The following is a 26,769-nucleotide window of genomic DNA, read 5'->3' as shown; positions in this document are numbered from 1 at the left end:
ACACCTATACAAGGTATTCGCCAAAAACGGATACCCGCGCAACTTCATCAACAGATGCCTAAGAGAAAGACCAGGGAACGAGGACATACCACAACCAAAAGGACTAGCCACACTACCATACATCAGGAGCATCTCAGAACTGACAGCCAGACTACTGCAACCCCTAGGACTCATAACGGCACACAAACCAACAGCCACGCTCAGACAACAACTCACCAGAACGAAGGACCCGATACCCAACATGAGCAAAACTAATGTAATGTACAAAATACCATGCAAGGACTGCACAAAACACTATATAGGACAAACAGGAAGACAGCTAACAATCCGCATACATGAACATCAACTAGCCACGAAACGACTACTATCCTTAGTAGCCACACACGCAGACAACAAGCAACATGAATTCGACTGGGACAACACTACTATCATAGGGCAAGCCAGACAGAACAGCCAGGGAATTCCTTGAGGCATGGCATTCATCCACAAACTCCATCAACAAACACATCGACCTGGACCCAATATACCAACCACTACAGCGGACATCTGAAACTGACAACCGGAAGCGGCAGGGACAGACCACTATAAACACCGGAGGAAACATCAAAGAAGCGCTTCGCAGGAGGCTCCCAAGCACTGATGATGTCGCCTAGCCAGGGGACGAAACGTTTGCAACAAAAACTTCCAGCTCGGCGAACAGAACCACAACAACGAGCACCCGAGCTACAAATCTTCGCACAAACTTTGAATCCCCATTCAGATACACAGAACATATAGACTGTCACTGGGTTTTACTGAGATATCTGCTTCCACAACCTGATTTTCTGATGTAAGGAATATAGATTCAGCCAACTGGGGCGTGGGGAGGTTAATAGGAGGAGGAGATTTTAAGCAGAGGTGGCTCAATGGTTAGCATTGCTGACTCACAGCGTCAGGGACCTGGATTTGGTGCCAGCCTGAGGCGACTGTGTGGAGTTTACATGTTCTCCCCGTGTCTGTGCGGGTTTCCTCTGGGTGCTCCAATTTCATCCCACAGTCCAAATATGAATAGGTTAAGTGGATTGGCTGTGCTAAATTGCCCACAGTATCCATGCGTGTGCAGGTTAAGCCAATAACCATGGGAAATACAGGGAATGGGAGAGTCTGAATGGGATGCTCATTATAGGGTTGCTGTGGACTCCATGGATGATTACCCTCTTTCTGCACTGTAGGGACTCTATTCTATTCTCATGAAGAAGAATGTACTTATCTCAAAGTGCTGTGAATCTGTGGAATTCCCTATTCAAAATGCAGTGGATGCCAGGACAATGAGCAAATTTACTGAAGAGATAGAGATGTCGAATTTGCAATGAGTTGAAGGGTGAGAGAGAGCAGGCAGGAAAATCCAGCTGAGACCGAGGTGAGCTCAATCATCATGGTATTAAATGGTGGAGCTGGTTCGAAGGGCTGCATTGCCTCTCCTGTGCCCAGTGCTCATCTTCTTACGGTAATAACTGGAAAGCTGAACCCAACACTCACCACCTTCACCAAAGGAGATTTTCGGAAAATGCAGGATAGTCAGGTGGATTAGCGTTCCAAACTTAGATAGTGAGGAAGCGTGTAGGAGATAATGATTTTACATTTTTAAACTGAGGTGAGTTAAAAATCACACAACAACAGATTATAGTCCAACAGGTTTAATTGGATCAGGATGACGGAGCAACTCTCCGAAATCTAATGTGTTTCCAATTAAACCTGACGGACTATAACCTGGTGTTGTGTGATTTTTAAATTTATACACCCCTGTCCAACATCGGCATCTCCAAATCATGTAAACTGAGGGGAGACAGTGATGTATGGTTTTAGACTGTGTAGTACATTCACACCGTCCAGAATACTCTGTTGTGAATATCTGTCCTGTACTTTATTACAAAGCCAAGGTCTCTGACAATGAAAACCAAAACACCGAGGTAACATCGCCTCACCTCGTAATCTGATAAAAAGACTTGTGATAAGTCTGGTTAAATTTAGAATACAGTTGGAAAGCGGGAAGATTAAATCCAATCCCAAGATCCTGTACTTCAACAAAGGAGACTACAATAGGATGAGGCAGGAGTTGGCTAATGTAGACTGGAAGCAAAGACTTTATGGTGGGACAGTTGAAAGACAGTGGAGGAATATAAAAGAATTTTTCAAACTGTTCAGCAAAAGTATATATCAGTGAAAAGGAAGGACTGTAGGAAAAAAAGAGTAATCTGCCATGGGTGGCTAAGGAAATAAGGGAGTCTATCAAATTGAAATAGAAAGCATACAAATTGGCAAAGACCATGGAGAAACTAGGAGATTCGAAAATCTTTAAAGATCAACCGAAAGCAAGATGGGATTGGGAGGGAAAAGTGATGAGTAGCTATCCCCAAGGCCGGAATAACAGTTTACCCTGCTAGAGGGGAACCTATTGTGTTGGGAACATATGGCCTCTGTAATTGTTGAAGCACTTAACCGTTACCATAGAGATAATCCTGATCAAGTTAAAAATCACAGCACACTACTAAAGCCTGTACTTCCAAATAAACCTGTTGGACTATAACCTGGTGTTATGTGGTTTTTAAACTTTGCCCACCCCCCTCCAACACCGGCTCCTCCACTTCAGAATCCTGATAGACAGCCCCACTGAAACTGAAGTGCCTGTTGGATACCTGCCTGAGCCACAGGGCCGTGGGGGGAGGGGTATGTGCTTTAACCACAAAGTGTTGAGCTTAACTCTACTTTCTAACTGACCGTTGCCATGGAGATAATACTGAGAGACAGTCTCTATTCAAAGTCCCAAAGCACAAAGGTATAAGAATGGGAGCGGCACATCGGACAGGTGGGGAGTTACCTGATGCTGCCTGGAGGTGTTCTGCATGTACACTATCCAGGTAACTGCCATGTCTCATCAATAAAGACTCAAAGAAGACCTCTCAGACTTCTGTGCCCAGTTATTTCTATCCAGCAGGGTTCAGGAATATGAGGACACAGCAGTCAGTCTTCCGAGTGGAGATTACGAAGAACATGCCAGTAATTGATAAGGAAACCGAGGAAAGTGAGGACCAAGAAACAACCATCATCACAAAAGCGTTAGAGCTGGGCAAGCTAATGGAGCAAAAGGTAGACAAGTCTCTTTGCCCTGATGGAATACATCCCAGGGTGCTACCAGAGATAGCGGGAGAAATAGTAAATATACTTGGAGTCAGAGTCCTACAGCAGAGACAAGCACTTTGGCCCAAACTGGCCCATGCCGATCAGAATGTCCATCCACGCTAACCCCGTTTCCCTGCACTTGGCCCACATGCTTCTGACCCTTTGCTATCCATGTATTTGTCCAAATGTCTTTTACATGTTGTTAATGTACCCACCTCAACCACTTCCACTGGCACCTCATTCCATATACATACCACCCTCTGTGTAGAACTGTTGACCCTCAGGTTCCCTTTCATAATTTCTCCTCCGACCTTAAACTGATGCCCTCCACTCCTCGATTCCCTGGGAAAGAGACGGAGTGCATTCACCTTACCCAAGCCTCTCATGGTCTTATATATTCCAGAAAAGATCACCCTCTGTTTCCACTGCTCTAAACAAAAAAAAAAAAATCCTCACTTGTCCAACCTCTCCCTATAATTCAGACCCCTGAGCCCTGGCAAAAATTCTTGTAAATTTCTTATGCACTTTTTCCAGTTTAATAACTGAAACCTACACTGCACTCATCACATTTCCAGTGTTTCCCCACGGCACTGGAACCGACGTGACAACGCCAATGGATTACAAGCCATGATCGATAATTAACTCCTTTACAACAATCCTGTTTTCATAGCATTTTCCATGCTGCAGGTATCCTTGTGTCTTTCTGGTTGCATGGTTAATTAAAAATTTGTCCTCATACAAAACAAATCTGTAGCTTAATTGTTCCTGGGAAATGTGCCATGTTTCTTCAGACTTTTAACAACAAATGAACTCTCTCTCCACAGTCACCACGCTAACATGGATTTGGCTGTGTCTCAGTAATGTTTCCAGTCACACTGACATTTGAAATATTCGCCCACGGACAGAATACACACCTTTCCTTCCACATGAAAAAGGCCAATGATATTCAGATCGGCACGGATCAAGTAACTATCAAAACGGAACGTGAAGTTCAATTTGAATTTCTCATCCACAAATCCACCCTTTCAGAACCCTACAACAGAGAAAACAGGTCACCACCGTTAACACAGGATGGAAATTCATAAGACAGTGAGAGTATTAAATTGTAGTTTCTTTGTTCCCCCAAAGCTTTAAATCTCAGTCTCACAATTGCTCTCTTCTGTGAACTGAAATCCAAACCAATCTCCTCACCCCTTTTCCTCCACACCCAGTTCTCACACACACTCTCTTCTCTTTGAAATCAGCTTCCTCGCTCCTGCCTGCAGACTAAGAACCAAAAAAAGGTCTCCTCCCACAATCCAAATATGCGCAGGTCAGGTGAATTGGCCATGCTAAATTGCACATAGCGTTAGGTGCATTAGTCAGAGGGAAATGGGTCTGGGTGGGTTACTTTTCTGAAGGTTGGTGTGGACTGGTTGGGCCGAAGGGCCTGTTTCCACACTGTAGGAAATCTAATCTAATCAAATCAATGAGTCTGACTCGGAGCCTCCTGGATGTTGGTGAATCCTTCCCCCACCTCCCAGGTTTCCTTCCTGGTCAGAACCAATCTGATTTTTTTGCCCCAATCTGGAACATTTTATTTATTTCCCTCACATTGACCCTCTGATGAAAACCATCCTGCACACACTGGCCAAGTCATATCTGATTGAACTAAGATGAACCAAATTAGAACTTTAATTGCAGGCCCATCTGTGTTCCTTTCCATAACATTCCTGAATCTTCACACGAGTTCTGATAACTTTCTGCAAAATGCTCCCCCCACTGATAGCCGACCACTTGTCACGATATCAGGGGCAGGGGCCATTTCCCTGGGTCCTGTTCCCAGTGGGAGGAAACTGCGAATGACAGATTAATCCTACATACGCACAGCCTCCCTCCTGGCCCTGACCAGCCCTGCACATACACCAACAATTGACCAGCATTGCGCCCATGCACTGGTCTCCCCTCCTACAGCACATGCTCCAGATCACACACGAAGCTGGGTGACTTACAGCAGCTGCCGCCCAATAGGGTGGAGGGGGCGGGGCTGGAGAGTGTAAACAATGAATGAATGTGGATGACACTGGGGGATGGACAGGTCAGTGAGGGACAGGATCAGTGCAGCAGCAGGAGGGGACCCTGAATAAACTGAGCAATGGGAGAGTCTGACAGGAGAGAAACTACAGGAAGGTTCTGTTTGGAGGCTCAGGCAGGGACAGCTGGGAGACAATATGGCCTGGCGGCTTGGGCACGTTTTCCAATCAGCCTTTTCAAAGATGCTGTTACTCAACTCTGAGCCCGATCCTCCTGGTTCAGAAGTAAGGACACTACCACCAATTCCTGGTGGGCTAGTGGAAAGAAGGGAAGATTTTCTCAATCTCTCTCACATGGTAACTCCATGAGCTCCTCCCACTTACTGTCTATGGGGGGGATGGAGACAGAGCAGGTGGGAGGGGGTGAGGGATATAGGGACTGCCTTTCAAATGGAACTTACCTGTGTGGGTGATATTAACAAGACTCAATAGACAGTCACTAACAGAAACCTGATGTACTTGAAGTTTATCCAGAATATTAACACTCATAACTGGGTGATACAGATCCCAATGTACAGAGTTAAGTCCTGGATATTAATAACGGCTTTGTGTATGAGAAATCACGTCTCATGAACTTGAGTCAATTTTTTTGAAGTAACAAAGAGGATTGATGAGGGCAAAGCGGTGTAAACGATCTACATGGATTTCCGTAAGGTGTTCAACAAGGTCCCCCATGGGAGACTGGTTAGCAAGGTTGATCTCATGGAATACAGAGAGAACTAGCCATTTAGATACAAAACTGGCTCAAAGGTAGAAGACAGATGGTGGTGGTGGAAGGTTGCTTTTCAGATTGGAGACCTGTGACCAGTGGGGTGTCACAAAGGATCGGTGCTGGATCCACTCATTTTCATAATTTATTTAAATAATTTGGATGTGAATATAGGAAGCATTGTTAGTAAGATGACACCAAAATTGGAGGTGTAGTGGACAGTGAAGAGAATTACCTCAGATTACAACAGGATCTTGATCAGATGGTTGAATGTGCTGAGGACTGGCAGATGGAGTTTAATTTAGATAAATGTGAGGTGCTGCATTTTGGGAAAGCAAATATTAGCAGGATGTATTCACTTAATGGTAAGGTCCTCGGGAGTGCTGCTGAACAAAGAGACCTTGGAATGCAGTTTCATAGCTCCTTGAAAGCAGAATCGCAGGTAGATAGGATAGTGAAGAAAGTGTTTAGTATGCTTTCCTTTATTGGTCAGAGCACTGAGTATAGGAGTTGGGAGGTCATTTTGCAGCTGTACAGGGACATTGGTTAGGTCACGCTTGGAATATTGCGTGCAATTCTGATCTCCTTCCTATCAAAACAATATTGTGAAAGTGGCCAGAATAGTATTACAAGCACGTTGTCAGGGTTGGAGGATTTGAGCTACAGGGAGAGGATAAATACATTGTTTTCCCTGGTGGAGTCAGATGCTGATGGGTGACCTTATAGAGGTTTATAAAATCAGTAGGGCCATGGATAGGGTAAATATACAAGATCTTTTCCCTGCTGTGGGGAGGAGGCACGATGGGAGTGGGAGACAGAGGGGGGAGACCAAGAGGGGAGGGTGACCGTTATTTTGTAGATCTACAACACAACCCTGTTCCTGTTTTCTCCGCATCCACTTCAATCCCTCTGAAGGGCTCAGAACAAGTGCACAGTCTCTGGAAAGTAGAGCTTCAGGGTGGTCAAGTGCTGAAGGTTGCATTTGGGACGCTGACCTTTATTGGTCTGTGTACTTATCAATAAATGGACCTGGGTTCAGTTCCACTGTCCTGGGTTCATGTCTGTGGCCACAGATGCGCCTGTCACTGACCCTGACTAGTGGATCCCCTGTCACTACAGCTCTGCCATTCTCCTTCCTGCAGTTCTGTGCAGCGGAGCTATCTGTGGTGTCATGTCATCATCTGTTGCTGATTTCCCCTGAGAGTCCACCCCCCCTTATAGAATCCCAAGCGGTGCACAATATCTGTTTGAGAAGCGGAGCGATCAGTGGAAAGTCCTGCACTTTCTTCCTGAGCCTCTTACTTGATCTGATGGTCACCCATTCCCTTTCTGCCTATGTAACCCTCACCTGCAGTGTGACTAACTCACTAAACGTACTCTCCATAACATTCTCAGTATTGCTCCACAGTGAGTCCACTCTCAGCTGCAGCTCTGAAAAGCAGTTTCCCAGTAGTTGCAGATGGACACTCTTCCTGCACACATTGCCGTCACGGACACAGGAAGTGTCCCTTATTTCCCATATTGTGCAAGAGGAGCACACCACTGGTCTGAGGTCTCCGATCACAATGTCTCTCTCGTTTCAGTTAGTTACTCCCATTAGGAGAATTTAAATGAGCTAGTAACCTTCCTTCTCTTCAAACATTTCCATTATAATCAAAAGTCCCGATCTTTACTTAAGCTGATATTTTATACTTTAAAAACTGTTTTTTAAAAAAACTCAGCAGTTATCGCTTACAACTTGGCTGTTCCCATTGGGACCATGTGAATTTCTGAATGGCCTGCACTAAAACTGAAGCTGTAGTTCACATTCTCCCTGTCTCCCCTCGCTCTGTTTACAACCAACTCCAAAACACTCTCATTGAGCCAATCAGCACCCACAGTGCAGCCCAGTCATTTTCATTGTCTACTCCCACCTACACTGCCCCAACCTCCAATGCATCTCAATGGGAACTCAGGAACAGCATCTCATCTCTCAATTCAGCCCTTTGTAATCCCAGAGTCAACAAGGACTTCAGCAGTTTCTGAATGAACAGACAGTTGTCAGAACCTGGAACATTCCACCTGAAATGGTGCTGGAATTTGAGTCCATAAGGAATTTTAATGAGAAGTTTGCAGGAATTGAAAATAAAGAGTTTACAGATTAACATCATGAAGTGGGTGATTGGGTCTAAATCTGACAGTTCCTATAAAGAGACGAGGTGTAATTTGGATAAATCTGTGCTCCCTCTCAGGCCAATACCTCCTTCCACAGCTGCAGGGTCCAGAATTGAACACAAACCCCAAGGATGATCCAACCACAAATTTGAACATCTTTCTGCTTTTTGCTTGAAATAAAAACCAGATACTTGCCCACAGACAGAACAGAAACACCTTTCTCCTTCCACAGTTAAATGTCAATGGTATTCAGATCATGATGACCCTGCTGACGATAGAAAATTGCTTTTGAGATCCCTGTCTCAATTATTCTCAATTAATATCCTATAAAATGAATTGACAAAACAAAACTCACAGTCAGTGCAGGCTGAACAGTAAAGACAAATATTTCTCTTGGTATGTGTTTGATGTGTAAATGCTCCTCTTTCAATCACCCCGCCCCCACCCAGGCAGAGGACATGTCCATGTGCCTCACTGTACCTTGCCCCCAATAAAGATGGCGGCCATAACCCAGGACCTATCACTGCCTGAGGGCCACTGCCATTTTCCCATTTGCTGTAAACGTGGGACCAAGAGTTTCTAATTCAGGCCTAACTACCTGTTCAGAGTGTAATTAAACCCTCCCAGTCTAAACTGGATCCAACTCCCCTTTCCCATTTCCTCCTCCTGCACACACCCAGGGTCATTCTAGGTCCAGTGACCCTTCCTCAGAACTGACGGCAGCTGGGAAAATTAGAATCCCTACAGTGTGGTAACAGGCCATTTGGCCCAACAAGTCCACACCCACCCTCTGAAGAGTTTCTCAACCAAAACCATTCCCTGACCCTCTTATTCTACATTTCTCCTGACTAATGCACCTAACCTATACATCCCTGAACACTACAGGAAATTTAGCTGGGCCAATGCACCTAACCAGCATATCTTTGGAGATAGGGATATAAAGAGTAAATAATAGGTGGGGATGGAGCCCAAAAGTGTCAGTAACATTTGGAAAGACAAAGCAGTGGATAACAATCTGGCTGGGAGGGTGCATAGCTGTTAATGGAGGGGACAGGAAGCTGTGTCTGGCAGCATCTCAGTGGAGGTGCTGGAAATGGCAGCTGATGATCTACGTTCTGCTGCAAAACAGACCCTGAGCTTCCAGTTGCCTGTCACTGTAACACACGAGCCTGTTCCCTGGCCAACATCTCTGTCTCATGCTTACTGCAGTGTTCCAGTGAAGCTTAATGCAAGCTGGCAGAACATTCCAGAACATACCAAAACGTCCCGTATTTCAAGGACTGCAATTTCCCCTCCCATGTGGTCAACAATACTCTCTAGTGTATCTCCACCACTTGCCACACCTCTGCCATTGAACCACACCTCCCCAACTGCAACAAGGATAGAAACCCCCAGTTCTCACCTTCCACCCAGATACAATGCATCATCCTCCGCCATTTCCACCACCGACATTCAGATCCCACCAGAGATATATTTCCCTCTCCATTCCTTTCAGCATTCCACAGAGACCATTCCCTGTGAATTCCTAGTCAGATCCATGCTCCCCAACAACCCCACTCCCAGCCCCTTCACTTGTCAATGCAAGAGGTGTAAAACCTGTGCCTACGCCTCCCCCCTCACACCCAAAGGACCCTTCCACATCCAGCAGAGATTTTCCTGCACATCCAAACACCTCACCTATTACGGCCTTTGCTTTCGACGTGGTCTCCTCTCCACTGGGGAGTCAGGACACCAACTTGCGGAATGTTTCAGGGAACATTTCTGGGACACATGCACCAACCAACCCCACCATCCTGTGGCCGACCACTTCAACTTCCCCACCCACTCCACCAAGGACATGCAAGTCCTGGGCCACCTCCACCAACAAATCCCAGCCCCCCGACGCCTGGAGAAAGAAAACCTCATCATCCACATTGGGACCCTTTCACCACAGAATCAAGGTTTCCTCATCTCCCCGCCCCTGCCTTATCCCAGATCCAACCCTCCAACTCGACACCGCCCTCTTGAACTGTCCCACCTGTCCATCTTCCTTTCCAATTATCCACTCCACCCTCTCTCCATTACCGTCCACCTACATCTACCAATTGCCTTCCTAGCTCCCTTCCCACCAACCACACACATCCCTCTTATTTATCTCTCAGCCCTCTTACTACTCCCCCTCCCCCACCAATCCCGGCATTCCTGATGAAAAGAATATGCCCAAAATGTCAATTCTCTTGCTCCTGAGATGCTGCCTGACCTGCTGTGCTTTTCCAGCGCCACACGTTAACGCAAGCTGGAAGAACAACTCATCTTCTACTTGGGGACCCTGCACCCCTCTAGCCCCAGTATCAAATTCAATAATTTTAGGTCCTGAACTCTCCAATGTCCTTGCACCCTAGACTTTTACCCCACATACCAGGCCTTGTTATCACATAGCCTACCATTATACATTACCGATGGTTAGCCACTAACAGTCCCCATAAACAGCTATTCACCGTCCACCAGCCAGAACATTATCCACTCCTTTGTCCAACTGCTCCCATCTCTTTGGACTCGATCACCACCGATCATTTACTCCTTAACCCCTACCTTCTGCATATAAACTGACATTTCTTTTCAGTGACATCAGTTCTGAGGAAGGGTCAGCGGATCCAAAATATTAACTCTGATTTCTCTTCACAGATGCTGCCAGACCTGCTGAGCTTTTCCAGTACCTTTTGGTTGTTGTGTGAGATTTAAAGCATCCGCAGTTCTTTTGGTTCTAATTTACAAGGAATTTCTAATTCAGGTCTAGCAGCCTAAAACCGTGCGTTTATAAACCCTCCCAGTCCACAATAGCTCCATTTCTTCCCCAGACTTTGCAGTCTCTCTCATTCCCTTCACACTCACTCGGTCCCCCCTCACCAGGACACTGAGCCTGCACAGCTCATGGCCACATGTTGGCCTGCTGGACCCACCCCAATTCACTCCCATTGGCTGGAGGATCACGCCAATTCTCCTATTGGTCTGAAGCTGCTGTCAATCACCCAGGCCCCATTGTGACATGAGTGGGCTCCTCCCAAGAGCATCGGATGCTGAGGGGTGACCTCATAGAGCTTTATAAAATCCTGAGGAGTATGGATGGGAAAAATAGACAAGGTCTTTTCCCTGGGGTGGGGGGAGTCTAGAACGAGAGGGTGTAGGTTTAAGGTGAGAGGGAAAAAAATTAAAAGGGACCCTAAAGGCACCTTTTTTCACACCGAGATCAGTGCAAGTATGGAATCTTCTGTTCAGGGAAATGGTGGAGGCTGGTACAATTACACCATTTGGCATCTGGATGGGTATGTGAATAGGAAGGGTGTAGAGGGATACATGCCAAGTGTTGGCAAATGGGACTAGATTAGTTTGGGATATCTGGTCGGTATGGACAAGTTCGACCAAAGGGTCTAATTCCATGCTGTAGGTGTCTATGACTCTGTCCTGGGATGAGCTTCATCATTCACAGTGAATGGGGCAGTAACACAGCACAGGGGTTTGGGGCTATTCAGCCCATTGGGGCTGTACTCTCCCCCGCTGGAGATGGTGCCAGTCTATCCCAACTCACCTCCCATTTGTCTGTAGCCCTCCAAATCCTTCCTTAAAAAAGTTAAAATTTCAAATTTGTTTTGACAATAACTACTGAATCTGCATCCAGCTGTCGGTCAAACTGTTCCAGATGATCAGAACTTAGTGAGTAAAATAATCTTCACATTTTTAACCTGCATTATTTGCCAGTTAACTGAAGGTAGTTACTAAAAATTGTGACGTTAATAATTTCTCCCTCTGTCTCTCTGTAAATTAAATATCCTGGAAACAAATCTGCTCCTGGTCGAAATCACTGCCTAACCTTCTCAGCTCCAAGGAGAATTATCTGACCTTCTGCTAACTCTCCATAAAAGAGAAACCTATCTTAATTTTAGTCGTGCCATAAAGATGTACAGCAGAGAAACAGACCCTTCGATCCAACTTGTCCATGCTGACCAGATATCCTAAATTAATCTCATCCCATATGCCAGCACTTGGCCTATATCCTTCTAAACCTTTGCTAATCACATACAACATCTCAAAGGCATAATTGGGTAATTGTACCAGCCTCCACACTTCCTCTGGCAGCTCACTCCATAAACGTACCATGTTCAGCTGGAAAACATTGCCCCTTAGATCCCTTTTAAATCTTTTCCCTCACACCTGAAGCCTGTGCCCCCAAACTTTGGACTCACATATCCTGGGAATAAGACTCTGGGATTTCACCCTATCCATGCCCCTCATAATTGTATCCAATGCTCCAGGGGAAACAGCCCCAGCCTATTCAGCCTCTACCTATATAGCTCAAACCCTCAACCCTGGCAATATCTTTGCAGATCTTTTCCAAGCCCCTTCAAGTTTCACAATATCATTCCAATAGCGGGGAGACCAGGACTGAAAACAGAATTCCAGAAGTGGCTGAATCAATGTGCTGTGCAGCCGCAAAATGACGTGCCAACTCCACTACTCAATGCACTGACCATTAAAGGCAAGTACACCAAACATCTTCTTCACTACCCTGCCTATGATTCCACTTTCAAGGAACTATGAACCGGCACTCCAAGGTCTCTTTGTTCAGCAACACTCCCCAGGACCTTCCCATTAAGTGTATAATTCCTGCTCTCATTTGCTTTTCCAAAATGGAGCACCTCACATTTATCTGAAATAAACTCGATCTGACAATCCTCAGCCCATTTGATTGAAGTCCCATTGTACTCTGAGGTAACCTTCTTCGCTGTCCAGTGCGCCTCCAATTTTGATGTCTACTATAAACCCACTAACTATACCTCATATTTACACAGAAATCACTGATATAAATGATGACAAGCAGTGGACCCAGCACCGATCCTTACACCATATTGCTCATCACAGGCCTCCAGTCCGAAAAGCACTACCCTCCGTCTCCAACCTTCCAGCCAATTTGTATCCAAATGGCTGGTTCTCTCCGTATCCCATGGTGTCTAACTCGCTAACCAGTGGAATGGTTATGTGGAACCTTTTTGAATGTCTTTCTCAAGTCCAAATTAGTAATTTATGTACAAAGCCATGCTGACTATCCCTACTCACTTCTTGTCTTTCCAATGACATATAAACCTGTCCTTTAGAATTCCTTCCAACACCTTGTCTGCCACTAACTTCAGACTCACCAGTGTATTGTTCCCTGGCCTTTCCTCATCACCTTTCTCAAATAATGGTGCCTGTCTTGCAGCACCTCACCTGTGTCTATCAGTGATATAAATATCTCAGCGAGGGGTATGGCAATCACTTCCCTAACTTCCCACAAAGTTTTGGGATACACCTGATCAGGTCCCACAGATTTACTCAGCTTTATGTATAAGACATCCAGTACAACCTCCTCTGTAATATGGACAGTTGTCAAGTTATCACTATTTATTTCTCCAAAGTCTCTAGCTTCCATATCCTCTTTCACTAAAAGCTGACATGAAATCCTCAGATAGTATCTCTCCCACCTTCTGTGGTTCCACAGACAGCCTTGTTGATTTTTCAGGGTCCGTATTCTCTGACTGGTTACTCTTTTGTCCTTAGTGTTTTGTAGAATCTCTTTGGATTGTCCTTAAACTTCTTTCCCCCCAAAGCTATCTCATGTATCCTTTTTGCCCTCCTGTTTGCCCTCGAGTGTACTCCTACTGCCCCTATTCTCCGAGGGATTCACTCAAACCCAGCTGTTTGTACCTGCCATATCCCTGCTTCATCATTTTGACCAGACCCTCAATTTTTCCAGACACACAGCATTCTCTATACCTACCAGCCTTGGCCTTAACAGGAACATACTGTCTATGTACTCTTGTTGTCTCATTTTCACAGGCCTATGGAGGCAATGGCAGATGAGGACATCGAAACAGTCATTCTCAGTAAAGAGGTAATGTTGGGAAAGATAACAGCCCAAAAGTACATGGGTCTCCTGGCCATGATGGAATGCATCCCAGGGGACTAAAAGAGATGGTGAAGGGAATATTGTCCTTCATTGCTAGAGGGATAGTTATGCTGCAGCTGTATAGGGTGCTGGTGAGGTCACACCTGGAGTACTGTGTACAGGTTTGATCTCCTTACTTCAGCAAGGATGTACTGACACTGGATGGGGTGCAGAGGAGGGTCACTAGTTTGAGTCGGGAGTTGAGAGGGTTGGTATATGTGGAGAGACCGAATAGACTGGGACTGTACTTGTTGGAATTTAGAAGAATGGGTGGTTGTATTGGAAAAAATAAAATTAAGGGAATAGATAAGATAGAAGCAGGGAGGTTATTTCCATTGGGGGAGGGGCGGGTCAGCCGAGAGAGCATAGCGTCAAAATAAGGGGATATCTGATTTAGGACAGAGTTGAGGAGGAACTTCTTCAGCTAAAGGGTTATGAATCTGTGGAATACCCTGCTGAGTGCAGCAGTTGACGTTATCAACTTGAAAGACAAAAGGTAGATTTGCAAACAGGAAATGAATTAAGGGTTATAGTGAGAGAGCAGGAAAGTGGAGCGGAGGCCATGAAAAACTCAACCCTGACCTTATTGAATGGCAATGCAGGCTTGAGGGGCCAGATGGCCTATTCCTGCTCCTATTCCTTCTGTTCCCATGTTCTCACTTTCCAGCCATCCCTTTACCTGGGGGTTGCAAAGAAATATTGAAAGTTCTCGCCTTGTACCGTCAGAATTGACCTTTGTCCAACTTCGAACACCAACTTTTAGATCTGGTCTATTATTTTCTGCAACTATTTTAAAACTAGTAGAATTATCGTCAGAGAATCCCAAGTGTGGAAGCAGGCCATTCGGCCCATCACATCCACACTGACCCTTAGATCCTCCTACCTTACCCCTGTAACGCTGCATTTCCCATGGCCAGTCCACCCAACCTGCACATCCCTGAACACTGTGGGCAATTCAGCCTGGATTATCCACCCAACCTGTACATCTTTGGACTGTGGGAGGAAACCAGAGCACCCGGATGAAACCTACACAGACAACCTCAATAAGGTGATCATCCTGTTCCTATTTCCCAGTTCCACCCAAGTAAGTTCACCGGGCGAACCCCCATGAATATCCTCCCTAAGCACAACAATAATGTTATCCCTAATCAAAAACACCATTCCACCTTCTCTCTTATCCCCCTTTCTATCCTTCCTCTTACATCTATTCCCTGGAACATTAAGCTACCTGTCCTTTTCAACCTAAGATACATTTCTGTAATACCCACTATATCCCAGTCCCATGTTCAAAACCATATCTTAAGCTCATCTGCTTTCCCTGTCAAACCTCTTGCACTGAAATAAATGCAGTGTGCAGTGCTATCAAAAGGACAGACTGATGGGCAGAGGGGGTAAGATGGCCCTGTTGGTGAGGGATGACGTTCAGCCCCTTGCGAAGGGGGAGACACAGAATCAGGAGATGTACCATTAGATTGGAGGGTGGCTAATGTTGTCCCAATTTTCAAGAAAGATGGGAGAGAGAAAACAAGGAATTATAGACCGGTTAGCTTGATGTCAGTGGTGAGAAAGATGCTGGAGTCAATTATAAAAGATGAAATTATAGCTCATTTGGATAGCGGTAATAGGATTCGTCAGAGTCAGCATGGATTTCATGTCGGAATGGCAGGCAGTGACTAGTGGGGTACCACAAGGTTCGGTGCTGGGACCGCAGCTATTTACAATATACATTAATAATATAGATGAACGTATTAAAAGTAATATTAGCAAATTTGCTGATGACAAAGCTGGGTGGCAGGGTGTAATGTGAGAAGGATGTTATGAGAATACAGGTTAACTTGGACAGGCTAGGTGAGTGGACGGATGCATAGCAGATGCAGTTTAATGTGGATAAATGTATGGTTATCCACTTTGGAAGCAAGAACAGGAAGGCAGATTACTATCTAAATGGAGTCAAGTTTGGTAAAGGGGAAGTACAACGAGATCTAGGTGTTCTTGTACATCAGTCAATGAAAGCAAGCATGCAGGTACAACAGGTAGTGAAGAAAGCTCACTGCATGCTGGCCCTGATAACAAGAGGAATTGAGTATAGGAGCAAAGAGGTCCTTCTGCAGCTGTACAGGGCCCTGGTAAGACCGCACCTGGAGTATTGTGTGCAGTTTTGGTCTCCACATTTGAGAAAGAGCATTGTGGCTATTGAGGGAGTGTTGGGTAGGTTCACGAGGTCAATTCCCGGAATGGCGGAATGATCATATGTTGAAAGATTGGAGCGACTGAGCTTGTATACACTTCAGTTTAGAAGAATGAGAGGGGATCTGATTGACACCTACAAGATTATTAAAGGGTTGGACATTCTGGAGGCAGGAAGTATGTTTCCACAGATGGGTGAGTCCAGAACCAGAGGACACAGTTTAAAAATAAGGGAGAGGCCATTTAGAACAGAGTTGAGGAGAAACGTCTTCACCCAGAGTGTAGTGGGCACATGGAGTGCACTGCCCCAGAAGGCAGTGGAGGTCAAGTCTCTGGATACTTTCAAGAAAGAGATGATTAGAGCTGTTAAAGATAATGGAATCAAGTGTTACGGAGATAAGGCAGGAACAGGATACTGATTGTGGATGATCAGCCATGATCATAATGAATGGTGGTGCTGACTCAAAGGGCAGAATGGCCTATTCCTGCACCTATTGTCTATTGTACCTTGTCAGTCCGACCTCATTCTGTGCCTTGCCCTTGCCTGTCTAACTTCTCAACTGTACCAGCCTCAGACTTACCTTCTTTCTCACTATCTCTTTAGGTTTCCCCTCACTCCCTCACTGGTTTAATGCCTCCCGTGTAGCACTAGCAAATCTCCCTGCTTGGATATTAGATACCTTCCAATTCAGGTGTAATCCATCCTTCTTATGCAGAGATTCCAATGATCCAAAAATGTGAATCCTTCTCCCCTGTATCAGATCCTTGGTCACGCACTCATCTGCACCTTAACAGTCCACAGACCTAGAAAAAGGCACACAGTCTTACAGCTTTACAAAACACTACTCTAGAATAAATTAGTACCAATATTTTATATTAAAAAAACTTAATCAAAGTGTCATAAGATGTGTATTTAAAGAAATAAACCGTCGCCCTACTGAATGCTGTAGCTTTACTAAAATAAAACAGACTAAGATTTATCTTTGAAGAGACCGAAACCGACTGAGCTGTGAGTCACAGATGAACAGCACTAAACAGAACCTTCAATCAAATTTGTCCATGCCGACCAGATATCCGAACCTAATCTTATCCCTCTTGCCAGCACCTGGGCCATATCCCTCTAAATCTTTCCTATTCATGTCAAGTATCCAAATGCCTTTAAAATGCTATAATTGTCAGCCTCCACCACTTCTTCTGGCAGCTTATTCCATACACGCACCACTCTCTGCGTGAAAAAGTTGCTCCTTAGTTCCCTTTTATATCTTTCCCCTCTCACACTCAACCTATGCTCTCTATTTCTGGACTCTCCTACTCAGGGAAAAGACCTTGTCTGTTTACCCTATCCATGCTACTAATGATTTTATAAACCTCTACGGAGGTCACTCCTCAGTCTCTGATGCTCCAGGGAAAGAAAGCCCCAGCCTTTTTGCTCTCTTCCTGCAGCTCAAACCCTCCAACCCTGGCAATATCCTTGTAAATCCTTTTTGAACCCTTTCAAGTTTCACAACATATTTCCGATTGGCGGAGAACAGAACCGCACACAATATTCCAAAAGAGGCCTAACCAATGTCCTGTACATGACCTTCCAACTTCTATACTCAATGCTCTGATCAATAAAGGAATGTATTCCAAACACTTTCTTCAATATCCTATCTACCTGCAACTCTACGTTCAAGGAAATATGAACCTGCACTGCAAGATATCTTTGTTCATCAACACTATCTCGGAATTTGCTACTAAGTGTATCAGTCCTGTTAAGATTTACTTTTCCAAAATGCAGCACGTCACATTTATCTGAATTACACTCCATCTGCCACTTCTCACCCATCTGAACAACATCCTGTTGTAATCTGAGGTAACCCTCTTCGCTGTCCACTATACCTCCAATTTTGGTGTCATCTGCAAACTTACTAACTATACCTCCTATGCTCATATTGAAATCATATTATTTAAATGACAAAAAGTAGTGGACCCAGCACTGATCCTTGCGGCATTCCACTGGTCACATGCCTCCAATCTGAAAAACAACCCTCCACCACCACCCTGCCTTCTACATTTGAGCCAGTTCTGTCTCCAAATGGCTAGTTTTCCTTGTATTCCATGAGATCTAACCTTGCTAACCAGTCTTCCTTGGGGAACCCTGTAGAGCGCCTTACTGAATTCCATAGATCATGTCCACCTCTCTGCTCTCAATCCTCTTTGATACATTTTCAAATAACTCAATCAAGTTTGAGAGACATGATTTCCCACGCACATCGTCATGCTGACTATCACTAATCAGTCTTTGCTTTTCAGGATACACGGGCATCTTGTTCCTCAGGATTCCCTCCAACAACTTGCCCAGCATCAATGTCAGGCTCACCGGTCAATAGTTCCCTAGCTTGTACTTACCACCTTTCTTAAATAGCGGCACCACGTTAACCAACCTCTTGTCTTTCGACATCTCATCTGTGATAATCGATGATACAAATATATCAGCAAGACACCCATCAACCACATTCCCAGTTTCCCAGAGTTCTAGGGTTCACCTGATCTGGTGCTGGGGATTAACCAAGCTTTACAGGTTACAAGACACCCAGCACGTCCTCCTCTGTAAGATGGACATATTCACCATGTCGACATCTATTTCCACACATTCTATACTACCCATGTCCTTCTCCACAGTACAACTGATGCAAAACATTCAGTTAGTATCTCTCCCATCTCCTGCGGCTCCACGCGTAGGCTACCTTGCTGATTTTTGTGGAGCCCTATTCTCTCTCGAGTTACTCTTTTGTTCTTAATGTATTTATAAACACCCTTGGGATTATTCATAACCCTATTTGCCAAAGCTATCTCATGTTCCCTTTTTGCCCTCCTGATTTCCCTCTTAAGTATACTCCTATTGTCTTTAATGCTCAGGGTTTTTTGGGATCGTTGGATTGGAATAAATGCAAAATATTACATCTTCAAAAAACAAACGATGGCAGACTGACACTAATTAAAGACAGGGCCTCGAGTAGTGATATGGAACAAAGAGGCCGAGGGGTTCGGGTCTTTCACGTCTGTGTCACATGTGGACAGGGTGGTTAAGAAGGTGCCTAGCACACTTGCCTTCATTGCTCAGACCTTTGAGTACAAGAGTTGGGACATAATTTTGGATGTTGGGGAGGCCTTTTCTGGAATTCTGTGTCCAGTTCTGGTCATGCTGATATCGGGAGGACATTATGTAGTTGGAGCGGATTCAGAAGAGATTTACCAGGATGTTGATGGGAATGGATAGTTTGAATTATAAGCAGAGGCTGGATAGGCTGCGACTTCTTTCACTGGCACGCAGGAAGCTGAGGAGTGACCTTATTAGACGTTTCTCAAATCATGGAGGGGTGGTATCAGTAATGTGAACAGCAGGTGTCCTTTCCAGGAAGGGACGCGACTCAAGACTGGGTACATACCTTTTAAGGTGACAGCAGAACGGCTTTAAAAAGGCGTTCGGGAATTTTTTTTTTAGTTTTGTTCAGATAATGGTTTGTGTGTGGAATGAACTATCAGAGGAAGTGGTAGTTGTGAATCAAATTACAATTTTAGGGTGGCACAGTGATTAGTACTGCTGCCAGGACCCCAGGTTCAATTCCAGCTTTGGACAACTGTCTCTGTGGGACTTGCACATTCTCCCAGTGTCTGCATGGGTTTCTTCCAGGGGCTCCAGTTTCCTCCCTAATCAGAGAGCAGCCTTATGGTCTGGTAGGACAATGCTGCCTTTACCTTTTACACAGTGATGCTACTGTGTCTCTGGGATGGGGAGAGGGAATGCTGAAGGTAGTGGATGGGACACCACTCAGGCACAGTGCTTTGTCCTGGAGGATGTTCACTTTCTTTAATATTGTTGGGGACTGCACTGATGCAGGCAAGTGGAGAATGTTCCAACACAATCTGATGTGTACCTTATAGACAGCAAACAGACATTGGGGAATCAGGGGTTTGGGGAAACTGTGTTGTTCTCCTTGTAGCAGAGGAAATTGAGAGGAGCTGTGACAGAGGGGTTTGAAAAGTTACATGTTATAACAATAAACCTTACACACCCATCAGCTCATTATACAAGGATTAGAGGACACACAGTAAAGGTTTGAGGAGATTCAAAGGAGAACTTTTATGCAGCAAATGGGATTCAGATGGAATACAATACTCACACAATGCGAATATCCAGGTCCTGATGAATTGAGTAATTCAATCAGAGTTAGGTGTTACAATGACTGAGATTACCATCTGAATGTCCACCTGTAGTATCCTGTAATACAAGTTTATAAAATCCATCATTGTCAGTTCAAGTTAGAAACTCGCACCATCCCCTCCTCCTGGCCCAGGATGACTGGACACATTACCCCTTGTGGAGGTCAGCAGTCAATTCAGGGGGAAATCAATGTGGGTTTCTAGGAGTTTCCACCTTGGAATTTCATGTGACTGAACAGGACAGATCTTTGACAAATGGGACAGAATATTCCAAGAGTCAGTGAGATGTGGAGAGCAGGATTTGCTTCTTTTTCTTTCCTTCCGTGCTGCCGCTGTGCCTCATCAATAAGACATGGGGGGTGAAAGGCTCATGCAGCTCGATGGGCAAGTTGCCTCCATTCTGACCAATGGGCAGCAAGCTCCTCCCATAGAGTATCTCTAAAAACAGAGCAACTCTGCATGCTTCACACTGCCCAGGACTCCCAGTAAATGTTTAGAAGAATGAGGGTGGGGGGACTCCAAGAAAAGGCATAACTGTAAAGTTCTAAGACGATTGTGAAGAGAGAGAGATGCACAGGAGAAGGGGGCAACAAGTTGTCAGATGGAGTATAGTTTGGGAAAATGTGAAGTTGGACAATTTGGAGGAGGTCTATTTAAATGGTGGAAACTGTAGAAAGCTACGCCACAAAGGGACCAGGGGGTAATTGTGCAGGAAACATAGAAAGCAAGCAGATTCTGGGTCAGTCACGAAATCAAGGGTTCTGTTTCAGATTCATCAAGTTTAAGGCAACACAGACACGGGTAAGGGGTTTCAGTAGCAATGGAGCAGGGGTGAGGTAGAGACAAGCAACATTTTAGAGATTAGAATTCCTGGTGTTTGTGATTGTGTAGATGTCTGATCAGAAGGTCACCTTGGGGTCAGATATGAGAGCAATATTGTGAAGAGCGCAGTTCTGCCTAAGGCAGTTCCCAGTGAGGGGGAAGGGTTCAGCAGTAAGGGAAAGTAATTTGTAATAGCAACTGAAGGTAAAGGGTTTACCCATTACAATGTTTCATTGGAGGAAATTGCAGCTAATCGAGTAATGGAAGCGTGATAAGCAGTTTCATAACTTAGCACCAGTGCAGCAATGGAGAGGGATGATGGGGATGGAGAGCTGGGCATTGTCAGTGTACATGTGAATCCTAACACAGCGCTTTTGTACAATGTCACCTCCTGGCAGTATGTAGGTGAGATACAGGAGAGAGCAAGGATAGATCGTTGAGGGATACCAAATACAAGGAATTCAGAAAGGAAAGGGAGAGTGGAGATGGAGCAGGATTTACAAATGATGGTGAGGTCAAATGTTAGTGGGTTTTTTTGCAGAATGGATGAGAAGGACATAACCAGAAAAGACAGACAGACAGAACAAGGAACAATACCTGTGAATTGGCGAGGGGGAGTGATGAGGAGGAAACAGAGTTGGAATGTCTGTAGTTTAGCGAGACTAGTAAAAGATCAAGGTGAGTTCTGATAAGGCTTGACAAGAGACTGGAGAAAGATGTAAGTTTGGGACAAAAATCAGGAACACCATGTGAGGCAGTTTGTCTCGGTGGGTTAGTGGGAGGGAGGGAAGCAGCAGAGGCAGCTGATCAGATTGTCTCAGTCTTAGTGACAGAGAAACTCAATTTGCTTCTTGCTCTTGTTGTTGGAGGCAAGGATGAAGGAGACAGGATGATGGACAGTGTTTTACAAAGAAACAAAACCAGGGTTAGTGATATTTAAAACAAACCTAATGTATTTAACTTTTATTCAGAATATTAAAATGTTCAACTGAAGTCCTTGTTCGAATCCCAGATCGGCAGATGGTGGAATCTGATTTCAAGAAAAAATAACTGGAATTAGGAATCTCCTGATCTCCATGGAATCATTGTCAATGGCAGAAAAAATCCTGCCAACCTGACAGTCGCCCAACAAGCTACTCACTGTATTAATCACTGCAAAGTCTCAACATAGGAATGAAACTGGATGGACCACTTGGCATCTAACAAGGCATTAGGAGATACAATCACAGAATCAGCCTTCTCGACTCTGCAACATCCTCCTCACTAACATATGATTTTTGGTGCCAAAACGTGGCGGGCTGTCTCACAGACTAGTCAAGGAACATCCTGACATAGTCATACTCACGGAGTCATCCCTTACAGATAATGGCCAGACACCACCATCACCATATCTAGATATCGAGAGTGTGGTGATGGAAAGCACAACAGTCAGGCAGCATCCGAGGAGGAGAATCAACGTTTCGAGCCTAAGCCCTTCATCAGCCTGACCTGCTGTGCTTTTCCAGCACCAGACTCTTGACTCTGATCTCCACCATCTGCAGTCTTCACTTTCTCCTGAAATCTCTGGATAGGTCCTGTCCCACCAGCAGGACAGACCAGGCAGAGGTGGTGGCACAGTGGTGTACAGACAGGGAGGATTTGCCCTGGGAGTATACAGCATTGACTTTGGACTCCAGGAAGTCTCATGGCTCCTGCTGATTACCACGTACCATGCTCCCATGGCTGATGAATCAGTGCTCCTCCATGTTGAATAACACTTGGTGGAAGCACTGAGGCAATAAAATGGTGAGAAGCCTACTCTGGGTACAGGATTTCAATGTCCTCTACCAAGAGTAGTTCAGCAGCAGGATTACTGACTGAGCTGGTCGGGTCCTCAAGGACATAGCTGCTCAACTGGGTTTGCAGCAGGCGGTAACGGAACCAGCAAGAGGGAAAAACATACTAGATCTTATCAATATGAATCTACCAGCTGCAAATGCATCTGTCCATGATAGTATCGGTAAGAGCAACCATCCCACAGTCTTTTTGGAGACAAAGCCATACCTTAAAGTTGAGAAAAACCTCCATTGTGCTGAGTGGTACTATCACCGTGCTAAATGGGACAGATGTAGGAACTCAAACTGGGTATCTCTGAGGCACTGTGGGATAACAGCAGCAGCAGAACTGTTCTCCAGCACAATCTGTAATCTCATGGGTTTGTACATCCCGCACTCACCCATCACAATGGACAGGAAAGGACAGCATGCCATGAGCAGCACCAGGCAGACCTAAAAATGAAGTGCCAACCTGGTGAAGCTACCAAACAGGACCATCTGCACATCAAACAGCATCAGCATCTGCTAAACGATACCACACCCAATGGATCAGATCAGAGCTCTGCAGTTCTGCCACACCCAGTTGTGAATGGTAATGGATAATTAAACAACTCTTTGCAGGAAGCACTACAGATATCCCCACCCTTACGGATGGAGGGGTTTCACACATCCATGCAAAATATAAGATGACAGCATTTGCAGTAATTTTCAGCCAGATACAAAGTGAGATGATCCATCTTAGCCTTCTCCAGTGGTTCCTAACGTCACAGATGTGAGCTTTAAGCCAGTTCAATTTAGTTCAAACAATATCGAGTAATGATTAAGTAGTGTAAAGGCTACGGGCCCTGCCAATATTCTGGCAATAATACTGATGGCTTGTGCTCCAGAACTTGCCACCCACCAAGCCACGTACCGCTCCATCTCTGGCATTGACTGACAATGTGGAACATTGCCCAGGGATGTTCAACACAAAAACAGGGCAAATCCAACCCAGGCAATTTCCCTCTGTCAGTCCACACTCGATCAGCAGTAAAGTGATGGAAGTAGTCATCAACAGAGCTACCAAGCAGCAGCTGCTCAGCAACAGCCAGCTCAGCGACACATTTTAGGCTCCACCAGGGCCACTCAGCTCCCGATGGTGTTACCGTCTGATTCACAACCTGACATTCAGCTGAATCCCAGAGGTGAGGTGAGAGTGACAACCCAGTCCCACTCCAACACCACTATTTCTAGTTGATTCCACCCTCATCTCAGCTCATAGACTGAAACTCTCATCCATCGTGTGTTATCTCCAGACTTAATTATCCAGACACACTCCTGGCCAGCCTCCCAAATTCAACCTCCCTGTAATCTCAAGAAAAATTGAAAGCTCTATCGCCCATGTGCTCACTTCTCTCCAAACATGTTCATCCGTCAAAAGGGAGGAGAAAGTGAGGACTGCAAATGCTGGAGATCAGAGCTGAAAAATGTGTTGCTGGAAAAGCGCATCAGGTCAGGCAGCATCCAAGGAGCAGGAGAATCGATGTTTCGGGCATGAGCTGTCCGTGTCCTTGGATGACTGCATTCTTTGTCTTGTTATTATAAGCTTTATTGTGAAAATACCCTTACTTCTTCTTTTGTGGTCAGCTGCAACACTCCATAGTTATTTCCTAGCTTATAACTATTTTCTTTAAAACTACTTCTTTAAAAGACCCCCTATATTATCAAAGTCTTAGTCTTAAGTATACTACACGCTACAAGAATTCCATGACTGTTTGTATAATCTCTCACCCTTCCCCAATCTACAGAAATTACACTCCACTAGCACTTACAACAATTACATTTCTATAATCGCCTGCAGAAAACTACATTTCTTCTTTCCCACATAAACAACAACAATTTAAAATTCTCATTCTTGATTTGATTCCTGGCTGTGATCATCCCTAGCTCCCTGCACCACACATCCTTTGAGACCTCGACAACCCATTTTCTTCGAGACTCCCAACGATTTGTTAATTTGTTACTTCAACTGTGTGACTGATTCTACAGTTGCTAAAGCAACATGGTCGAGAATTTGCAGACAAAACCTGACAGGTTTGCTTTCCACCTTTAAGACATCCCTCAAAACCTGCTTTTTGGCAATGCTTTTGGTCACCTGACCTAATATCTCCATCTCTGGCCTTATATCTAAAGTTCTCAATAGTATTTTTGTGAAATTATAAGCATGATAATAAAACTACAATCTGTTCTTGATTTGGACATTATCTGCAAATAATCACTGTTGCTGTTATGAATAATCTGTAATGTCTCTTACCCAACCACATTGTGGGAGCACCATCACCACACAAACTGCAGCTGTACAAGAAAGTCAAACATCACCCTCTCCCCAGGCAACAGGGCTTTGGCATTAATCACTGGTATCTGTGGAAGGAGAAACACAGTTGATGTTTCAGGGAGTGCAAAATTGATTACAGGGAATGAAAATGGTGCAGAATTTAATAGTCAGAAATGGAAGGAAAACACACTTGCTTATTGGAAAAAAGAATTATTGACTGTCAAAAATATTCAAGAAAAAAGTAATCTGATAATAGAGCAGCGCATGGTCAGGGGCTGGGCCACAGTGAAAAACTCATTTACAAAGGGTCTAAAAAAGTAATAATACAGGACTAAACAGACCAGAAATACATCCATGGTTCGAGACTGAGGAAGCTCGATATTGACAAAGTGGTGATGAGGGAGCCCAGGAATGACTCTTTACTCGAGAAAGGCTGCACATGCGCCTGGCTGCACCTTGCCCCCTACAAAGATGGCGGCTCCGCACGTGTCCCGAATAAAGATGGCGGAACTCACTCAGGCCGGCAGCCGCGCTGAGGCAATTTCTGGATCATTGGTGCTGGAAGAGCACAGCAGTTCAGGCAGCATCCGAGGACAGGCAAAATCGACGTTTCGGGCAAAAGCCCTTCATCAGGAATAAAAGCTTATTATTCCTGATGAAGGGCTTTTTGCCCGAAACGTCGATTTTGCTGCTCCTCGGATGCTGCCTGAACTGCTGTGCTCTTCCAGCACCAATGATCCAGAATCTGGTTTCCAGCATCTGCAGTCATTGTTTTTACCGCGCTGAGGCAATTCCCCGTTTACTCCAAACACGGGACTGGGACGTTCAAATTTGTGTTTTCCGACGTGCACAATTTGTTTGTAAAACCTCTCCGCTCATATCAACATAGTTTTTCTCCCGTTTCCCTGTTTATTTCTTTCCTTACCGTATCCTTTCTCTCCATAACTTCCCGAGCATTCATTACAGCGACTGTGCGCCGCGCGCGAGGGGATCACATGGTTTAGTTTAGCTCCGCCCGACATTCACTTTGATTGGTTGGAGGACCAACCTCCCGCTAGTCATCCAGTTCCGCCCACCGTCCTTTCATTGGTCCGGTCTGACATCAATCACCCAGGGTCGCTTGTTGACTAGAGCATGCGCAGTGTGTCCTGCTTTAGCTGATATGTTGGGTAATGTGATGGGAGAGTTTACTGTAGGTAAGAATTCCCTTTGTGTGAGCTCTGCAGTAGATTTCCTTTATTCATGGAGGGAATTGCCTTCCTACTCATGACTGTATAGCTGTGATTGATGAATCAATGCCATCTGAATCAGTACATAAACACCCCATTTTCACATCTGAGATCTTTAGCACATTGTATCACGCTCTTCTTTGG

At 45.0% G+C, this 26,769-nt stretch overlaps 1 long non-coding RNA gene across 2 annotated transcripts in view; it reads right to left on the bottom strand.

Annotated features, from left to right (window-relative positions):
* Positions 1 to 26,358, bottom strand: part of LOC148135182 (uncharacterized) — a 28,065-nt gene extending 1,707 nt beyond the window's left edge. The window contains exons 1-7 of one of the 2 annotated variants that reach the window (XR_015755491.1): positions 26,322 to 26,340; positions 25,376 to 25,482; positions 22,216 to 22,298; positions 20,407 to 20,504; positions 16,921 to 17,044; positions 8,290 to 8,418; positions 4,074 to 4,192 (exon numbers count right to left, since the gene is read on the bottom strand). This is a non-coding gene — a long non-coding RNA (uncharacterized LOC148135182). Of the gene's footprint in view, positions 1 to 4,073; positions 4,193 to 8,289; positions 8,419 to 16,920; positions 17,045 to 20,406; positions 20,505 to 22,215; positions 22,299 to 25,375; positions 25,483 to 26,321 lie in introns of both variants that reach the window. The other variant, XR_015755490.1, reaches the window with a different exon arrangement.
* Between the last annotated feature and the right edge of the window lie 411 nt (positions 26,359 to 26,769).

The sequence above is a fragment of the Chiloscyllium plagiosum genome, unplaced genomic scaffold (assembly GCF_037043375.1).
Source record: "Chiloscyllium plagiosum isolate Xiang-an unplaced genomic scaffold, Cpla_swu_hap1 HiC_scaffold_51, whole genome shotgun sequence".
NCBI lineage: Eukaryota > Metazoa > Chordata > Chondrichthyes > Orectolobiformes > Hemiscylliidae > Chiloscyllium > Chiloscyllium plagiosum.
The sequence above is the reverse complement of the archived record's forward strand: the minus strand, read 5'-3'. Positions and strand labels throughout refer to the sequence as shown.